This window comes from Coenobita brevimanus, chromosome 66 (genome assembly GCF_032717465.1).
Source record: "Coenobita brevimanus isolate Jiangsu-jjx chromosome 66, ASM3271746v2, whole genome shotgun sequence".
Taxonomy (NCBI): domain Eukaryota; kingdom Metazoa; phylum Arthropoda; class Malacostraca; order Decapoda; family Coenobitidae; genus Coenobita; species Coenobita brevimanus.
The window spans coordinates 8593640-8603011 of NC_137019.1; the positions used below are offsets into that span (position 1 = coordinate 8593640).

General features: G+C 41.3%; 1 non-coding gene across 1 annotated transcript; it reads right to left on the reverse strand.

The window, feature by feature from the left end:
* Positions 1-595: 595 nt before the first annotated feature.
* On the reverse strand, positions 596-714 carry LOC145405421 (5S ribosomal RNA). The gene has a single exon (XR_013898368.1). It is a non-coding gene; the product is annotated as a 5S ribosomal RNA (ribosomal RNA).
* Positions 715-9372: the final 8658 nt, after the last annotated feature.

The window sequence follows — 9372 nt, forward strand, 5'->3', positions numbered from 1 at the left end:
GCGGTCTAAATAACAGGGTTGTCAAGGTGGTAAATTCTGACGCGTCCTGAACCACGGAGACCAGACCCACAGAGCACTGACCCACCTGAGAGTGACCTGACGTAGAAAAAGGGATATTCTATTTACTTGGCCAATGAGAGGAAGCTTTGGTGGCTTAAGAAATAATGCTTACAATACAATGTTAAAATACTAAGCCAGAAGGAATATATTACCAATAAAATTAACATCAGAATTTCACTCCTACATTACGTATTGTCACGACGAGAATGAACAATGCTAATGAGATTTAAACTGCCTTACTTAGTACCATCATCATCATCATCATCATCAATCCTCCACCACCACCTCCTCCTCCTCCTCCTCATCATCATCATCACCTTGACCTGGTTTCCCTTTTACACGTATAGGCACGATGGCGGGGAAGGAGGTAGAGAACAGGTCTTTTGGGGCAACCATTAACTCCTTCAGCCAACGTCCATCCATCCATCCATTGCCAGACGCCATGTATCCCAAATGGGGTGGCCAAGGGCTTAGAGTTAATTGTTTTACAGGAAGGGGCACCAATCCTCCACCAACCCCACTGGACACGTAGGGATGCCAACAGCATCTGGTGTTCCCAGGCGGTCACCCATCCAAGTACTAACCAGACCCAACGTTGCTTAACTTCGCTGATCGGATGGGAAGCGGTGTACTCAACGTGGCATGGCCGTTGGCCAACGTACATCACATTTATATCATTTTTGCTGCAAATATAACTCTTCCTCTACCAGACACTTTTTCCTGTTTAGGAGAAATGCCATATTAGTCGGGAAATCAGTGAAGTCTGTATCTAACCCCTCAGTTAAAAAATTTCTCTAGAACTGAATACAATCGCCTGAACATAATAATAATAATAATAATAATAATAATAATAATAATAATAATAACAATAATACGCTTAGAAGAGGTAAAGATGTAAAGATGAAAGATAACCCAATTTCATCCTCTGCCACCTGTGTCATATTAGTTACAAGACTACTTAAATCACGACTACCAGTGGAAAAGCTGCCACTGCACAAGACGCAACAAATTTCCTATCTGGGCATTATTCTTTCACTGGAACAATTATACAGCACAATCAATCATGTAACAATTGTACAGGGAGGGTTTCTCGATGTCTTCCGTATTAATTCAAGCAACAACGATCATAATACAAGGCCAATATGCATTCTTCGTTCATAGTATCATATCGTTTCGTGAATACCCCGCCAGACATTTTTTTGTCTTTTCTTGGAACTGTGTGGACATAGAGGACTTTAAAACAAAATAATACTAGAAATTTCACCTCACCTTAATAAATCTCACTATGTAATTATTATCGCATCAGGGACTCATTTGAAAAGGGAGATCATTAACACTAGAGCAATACAGAAAATTACAGGTATAAACTAAGCTTCATTGGTATCATTAGATTCGATGGGCAAGGTAAGAGAGTACCCAATTAAGAGTGTATAATTAGTCACATGACCTAAATTAGTCTTGATTACCTGCAGAGAGAGAGAGAGAGAGAGAGAGAGAGAATGACAAATGATTCTGCCCGATAAGATGACGTGTGAAATATGTAAAATCAATGCCTGATTATATTAATGTTTCTACAAGTCAGTTTTTATTTACACCCATAGTTTACATTCATATACATCCAATTTTTACAGACATCCAATTATACACATTCATACTCACAGAAATCCAATTATATACATATTCATAGTTACATAAATCCACACATCCGTATTCACACAAATCCACACATATACACATTCATACCAGTGCTAATATAAATCCATTTAACAGGTAGATAGATAGATATACAGACAGATAGACAGACAGATAGACAGAGAGACAGACGGGTAGACAGAGATAGGCAGATATAGATAGACAGATCGATGGACAGAGTTTGTTGATCACAATTTTATACGGTACTTATTCACAAAAATATAAACTCAGGTACAAAAATCCACATAGCTAAACAAATTCTTTTCTGCACACCTCTACATATGAAAATCCAATTAACAAATCCAGACTTTAAATAAATCCCATCGTATATTCACCCTTATATCCACTCATACAAATTTATACTTACATCAATATATGCTATTGGTGATAGTGTATAATTTATCTTTAATCTGAGTCATCAATTACCATAAGTGTATCGCATATTTAGAACTATTACTAACACTCAAATATTACTACTACTGTTACTACTACTACTACTACGACTACTACTACTACGACTACTACTACTACTACTACTACAACAACTACTACTACCTCTACTAACAATTAAAAAAAAAATAATAATAATAATAGGTTCTCTTAGCAGCACCACCACTATCAAAACACCACAGACAGTCACCATCACAACCTCCATCACTATCACCACCATTTACACAAACACCACTACTATAAATAATAACTAATGTACAGTACACTACTACCTGACCGCTAACTAACGTACCACTATCGCTACCACAACCATCACCACAATCATCATCATCCTATCATCACAATTACCAATACTACCAGTCCAATACTACAGACCTTACCATTAACACAACTACCACGACAACCACTACCACTACCCTTACTACAACCACTCCCTTCAACACTACCACAATCGCCACAGCTACTACCATCATCAGGACTACCACTACCACCACCAACACGAAGTACCACTATCATTACTAACATCGCCACCAAAATAACCAGCTTCTTTACCAACCACCAACACTGCTCACCACAACCACTACCACCACCACCACTACAACCAATACCACTACCGCCATAACAACTACCACTACCACCACTACCACTACCACCTCTGCCACTACAACTCCTAACCACTACCACTTCTACCACTACAACCATACTACTACATCCACTGCCACTACAACCACTACCACCACAACCATTATCACCACCACCACTAACATCACCACATCTGCCACTACAACCACTATCACTACCACTTCTACCACTACAACCATACCACTATCACCAATGCCCCTACAACCATACCACTACAACTACTGCTACTACAACCACTACAACCAGCTACCACAACTACCATCACCAATATCACCAGCACCACCACAACAGTCGTTGGGAGAATCGTCAGAACAATAAACAGAAATTGCAAGCTGGGCACATTGCTTCTCCCTCTCCCTTCCTTCCTCTCTCCTCCCTCCCATCCTTCCTCTCCTCTCCCTCCCTTCATTCCTTTCCTCTCCATTCCTCCATTTATCTCCTCTTTTCATCTTCCGCCCTCTTTCTTCTGTTTATTTCATTGCCCTCTATTCGTCTCCTCTTTCCTTTCCTCGCTCTCTCTGGCATTTGTCTTTAGCCTTCCCTGTCGCCTTTCCTTCCAATAACTCTCATACTTCTTTCATCTCACTTTCCCCCCGTCTCTCTCTCTCTCTCTCTCTCTCTCTCTCTCTCTTCCATTTTTATCCATTTCCTTTCTCTCTCTTCCTCCTTCCCCCCTCTGCTTCTAGTCCATCCTCCGATGCCTTCCTTCTTTGTCTCTCTCACTTCAAACTCCTCCTCCCTCTTCCTTCCTGTCCCCCCCAAACTAATTTCTTTCCTTCGTTTCTTTCTCACTTCCTCTCTTTCCTTCAATCTTTTTTTTCCTTCGTTTTCCCTCCATCTTTTCCTTCCTTCATTCCTCAACTCTACACACAATAAGAAATGACGACACAAAAGTGATAAAACACAGAGGAAAATGCAATGGTGAAAAAAATGATATAAAAAAGAAGGAATAACACCCACATATTGAAACTGTATTAAATGCGAGGGTCTCTGAATAACTGGTAGCACTGTAAAACAATACATTATGCAGATAACCTAAAATGAGAGGCGAAAGAAATGGAAAATGAAAGTGAATGTTGAAGGCAGGAAAACTCAGTAACCAGACTCAGCGAGAGAGAGAGAGAGAGAGAGAGAGAGAGAGAGAGAGAGAGAGAGACAGACAGACAGACAGACAGACAGAAAGTAGTAGAAAAGGTATAAATAAAACACACAACGGGATCAATACATCGTCGCATCAAAAAATAAAATCGAAAAATACGCGCCGACTAAAAAGACCATTTTGTATTAAAATAAAGTTTGGGACTCAGTCGAGAACCAGAGAAATTAACGATGTAATAAAATACACCACACAACACACAAAAAAAATAATAAAAAACATCTTCAGTGACATAATAACCAAAGAATAGCAACCAAACCTATTATTAGCCAGAAAATCCAATCCTAAATTTCAACCAGGAAGAACGCGTCAAAATGCTCCCAAACACTTCTTTTGCGACTCCCCCCCACACCTTTCTGTCATTTCAACCCACTCTCCATGCTTTCCTCCAACCCCTCCTCCATCATCACTTAACGCCACTGCTTCCTGTCAGTCCAATGAAAACTGAGGCAAAATTAGAGCTAACTCACCCGAAAAACAGAAACAGAGGAAAGTGATGGAGATGAAGCAGAGAAGTTGGAGTATGGAGGAGGAAAGTATAGTAAACTGAAAAAAATATGGAAGATGAAAGCAACTCACTCTGGAAAAAGGGCTACAAAGAAAACAACGCGATTGACACTACATGGAAAACAAAACAAAAACAAAACAAAACAAAACAAAGACGTATTTAGTACAAACCTACCCCCAAAAAAATTAAAAGGTGGGAAAAATAAGACCCACTGCCCCCCAAAAGGACACACTGAAGAAAGCGAGCGACAAACAGAGGTGTAAAAAAAAAAAAAAGTCAGTGAGATAGCAGTATAAAAAATAAAAACATAAAGAGCGAGTGAGTATTGGAGTGAAAAAGGGAGATAATTATGATAAAAAGAAAGGGAGTGAAAGGGAAAGAAGGAAAAATGTTTGAAAGAGAAAGAAAGTGAGAAAGACAAAAAAGTGAGAAAGAGAAAGAGAGAAGAAAGAAAGTGAGGGGGAGAAAGAGAATGAAAGGAGAAAGAAAGTGAGAAAGGGAGAGGAGAAAGAGAAAGAGAGGAGAAAGAAAGTGGGAAAGAGAAAGAGAGGAGAAAGAAAGTGGGAAAGAGAAAGAGAGGAGTGTGGGAGTCCATTTGCATGTAAACAAGAGGCCTGTTATAAAGGCCGGGCCAGCACGACTATAAAGCTCCTCCACACTTTACCCAATCCTCGGCTACTGGAGCACAGAGGGATAGATAGATAGATAGACAGAGAGAGAGAGACAGATAGATAGATAAACAGACAGATATACAGATAGATAGATACAGACATAAAGATAACAGCTACAAGGATGGATGGATGGAGACAGACAGACATAGGCAATATAACAGACACAAATGGACATAGGACACATGGATGGATGACAAGAACCAGACTGATACAGCCAGGCAAACAGTGACCATTTTGAGTGTGTATGTATGAGACAGAGGCGGCCATGTTGAGTGCGCGAGCTGCCAAGAGTGAAAATGTTAAGTATGAGAGAAATCAGACTGAGTGCCAAAGGACGTGAAACAGAATGATACATATATATAAACAGACAGACAGATATAAAGTATAAAAGATTGGGGATAATCGAATTTTAAGTAAGAAGCATTAAATAAACATGTAAGTAAATGGAGAATAAAAAGAAAACTGAAAAAAAAGAGAAGGAAAAGAATAACAGAAAGGTGAGAAGGCTAGGAGAGAAAAACAGACAAGAAAGTGAGGACTGGGAAAAAACGTGGCAATGTTAAAAAGAAGTGAAAGATAAGCCAAATGAAAGGGGGGAAAAGGAGAAGGGCAGAAGAGAAAATAATTTATTCTTGTTATTTCTCCTCGATTTTACTCAGTTTATGTCAGATATTTTGAACGGGAAGGGTTACATAAAGCCTTCACTGATCCTTTCAACATTAATCTTAAACAAACTCGTCCAATGGATAAAATTTAAAAAAATAATAAAAAATAGTATCAACATACTATGGGGCCAACGAAGAGTGGAAAAAGGACGGCAGTTGTAATAAAGTGAGCATTAAAAAAATAATAATAATATGCAACGTATTCAATATATGGACTAACAAAAGAGAACATGAAGGCAAAAAGGTGAGAGATTTTATGAAAAGAATGAGAGAGTAAAGAAACGCTAAGGAAAAATTAATAAACCAGAGGAAAATTAATGAAAAGATAAGCGAACAGAAGAACGACACAAAAAGGACAAATAAAAGAAAAAAAAAAATACAATTGGTAAAGAATGGATCTGGAAAAATACGGAGAAATTTGAAAATAAATGAGAGAAACCAAACCAAAACTAAGAAAGTATATTCATTTTTCTTCTACTCTAAAAAATGAAGTGCTGAGGGTCTCATTACCTCTGGAAGGGCGAGAGTTAACTGCTAATTAGGGTGATTAGCCAGCAACCCGTAATTAGTGGTGGAGGAGGAAGTGGGAGGCGACCATGATGAGTGTGAGAGGGGACTGTTCAGTGTGGGGGGGGGGAGGTTGAGTGTGAGAAGGGCTTGTTGAGTGTGAGAAGGGCCATGACGAGTGTGAAAGGGGCATGCTGTGTGTGTGAAGGGCTCTGCTGAACTTGAGATGGGGCCATGTTCAGTGTGGGTGCAAGTATGGACCACGTTGCGTGCGCGTGAGTGGGGCCGTGTAACTGTGAGAGGGGCCATGTTGAGTGTTAATGCAATTATGGACCATGTTGCGTGCGCGTGTGAGTGGGGCCATGGGGAGTGTGAGAGAGGGCATGTTTTGTGTGTGTGTGTGTGTGTGTGTGTGTGTGTGTGTGTGTGTGTGTGTGTGTGTGTGTGTGTGTGTGTGTGTGTGTGTGTGTGTGTGTGTGTGTGTGTGTGTGTGTGTGTGTGTGTGTGTGTGTGTGTGTGTGTGTGTGTGTGTGTGCAGTAATGGCGGTGATGGGGGGCGGGGGAGCACTTCACACAGGGAGGCTAGATTGTCTTACGCCCTACCTCACCCCGGGGACGCCTTTCCATCCTCCTCTTCTCTCTCTCTCTTCCTCTTCCTCTCTACCTCCTCCTCTTGTCTACCTCTTCCTCTTCCACCACCTCCTTTTTCTTCCTCTTCGTCCCCCACTGCTTTCCTCAACCTCTTCTCTCTCTCTCTCTCTCTCTCTCTCTCCAGTCTCATTTCCTGCTCCAATTTCTCACTCTCACATTCCCTGTTCCCTTTCCTTCCCCTTCTTCAGCTTCCTCCTTCGTTTTTCCCCTTCCTCCTCCTACTAATCTTTCTCCTATTCCCTACTTCATTACCAATTCTCTTCCTTCTCTTAAATCCCTGGAATTCCTCTTACCCTGTTTCTTCCTCATAAGTCTTCGCTGTCTAGCTTTTCCTCCTCCTCCTTCATACTTGTTCTTCATTATGTAGTTTAACTTTCCTCTTCCTCCTCCTCCTCCTCTTTTTCTTCTTTGCCTCCATTATTTCTACTTCCTCGTCTTTCCGATTTCAGTTTTCCTCATCATCTCTCTGATACTCTTACAAATTTTCCCCCTCTATCCCTCCTATCAATATTCCAACCAAGTTTAGGCCTACTCAGCTTACTGCCAACACTGCCAACATCTACTATCAATGGCACTTCCTAATCCTCCCTCAATACTGCCACCATTCTCCTATATATCTATATTACCTCAAGTATAAATCAGCCACTACATGTACAACTATGCTACCAAACCTACACACCAACCAATACATCATATTCTCTAACCCACATCATTCCTTCCCACCCTCGTATCACTGCCAAGCATACACCCATGTTTTGTCAGGGAGATGGCTGGTGGTTTAACGTTTGCTTTAATTCTCCTTCGTCACTCAGCCTATATATATACTGATATGATGGAGGGGACGACCATCACGACAGCTTTGCAGGAGTTTGAGGTTTCCATAAAAATATTAGTACCGCAACCGCAACAACAAGTACTCTATCTAATAGTCAAGTCAGGGGGATGAATGCCAAAGCAACTACTGTGATGGACACTAAGAGAAATAAGTGGAAATGTGAAGAGTGGAGTCAACAATGTATGACGGGGCAGGGCTACACATGCACCTCTGAAAATAATGATGACTAGAAGGAAGAACGCTAGTGAAAGGGTATAATCCTGAGAAAAACCACTATTAACGGCTTTTCAAGAATAGTGGCCGTCTACAACTGTAGCTACAAAACGATCAAAAACGAAACCAGAGATGAGGACAAAGATGGAAGGATGGAAAACGTAATTGTGCAGCTTGCAAGTAAAAGATTTGTGCCAGACCAGGTCGAAAGCCTTTGTTGTCATAACAATGGTAAAGGTTTCAGCAAAATCCCGAAAGGAAGATGCCCAAAAGTCAGAAAGGAAAGTGGAAAAATCGCCAGAGAAGCATCTCTGGTGGAACCCATATTGGCGATCAAAAAGAAGGTATAAGACGATGCCGTTCCAGCAACACCACATCGTGCTCGATAATCTCAACAACAAATCTCAAAGTCCATCACTCCTGCTTTGCTTCAGTCCCAACATCTCATCCTTCACAACCCCCAAAACGAAACCTTCTCCCTTTCCCCCCTTCTGTCTACTAACACTTCAGCAACACCTACCTCATCCTACCACTGCAACCCCACAAAAACGAATCCTACAACTCTCCACTCCCTTTCTACTACTCCACCACCTCATCCTTCCCCTACAACCCAAACCACCAATCCCACAATTAGCCTAAACATTCCCCCACATCCCCCCCTTTTTTGCTACCTCTCCAACAACACACCCTCTACAACCACAACAACGAATCCTACAACTCCCCCTCCCCTCCCCAGCCTCCCAACCCTCCTCCCTGCACCACCCAAACCTTTTACTGCTACCGAGCTGAAAAGTTTTTAATGGTGGACGAAGGGAACGCGTCTGATGAATTTATGATGCATCCCCTGTAATTCAATTCACCTTCATTAAAACTTTTTCACTAGTTTCGCTCCATGTCGTAAGTTTCAGGAGAGTGGAGTTTTGTTTACATGTCTCTCTTTGTCTGTCTCTCTGTCTGTTTCTTTCTCCTTTCTGTTTTCCTCGTCCATCACGCTTACACATCGTCTCTTGCGTTCTCTATTCGTCTCGGTTTTTGCCTGTTTTATTCCCCTTCTTTTTCCTCTTCTACTTCGTTCACATCTTCTTTTTCTCTCGCCATCTTTTTACTTCAATGTGCCTCTTTCCCTGTTTGTTTCCTCTGTCTCTAATCCTGGGTCTTTCACTCGATATCCTTTTCTGTCTCTCTCTCCCCCTCCTTCCTCCCCGCCTTTCTCTCTCCGACTTATTCTATTTACGTCTGTTTCTCTGTCTCTATCTCTCGGTCCATTTCAGTCTCGTCGTGTCTCTCCGCCATTATATTCGCTTTTCCGTTTCTTGCTCAGA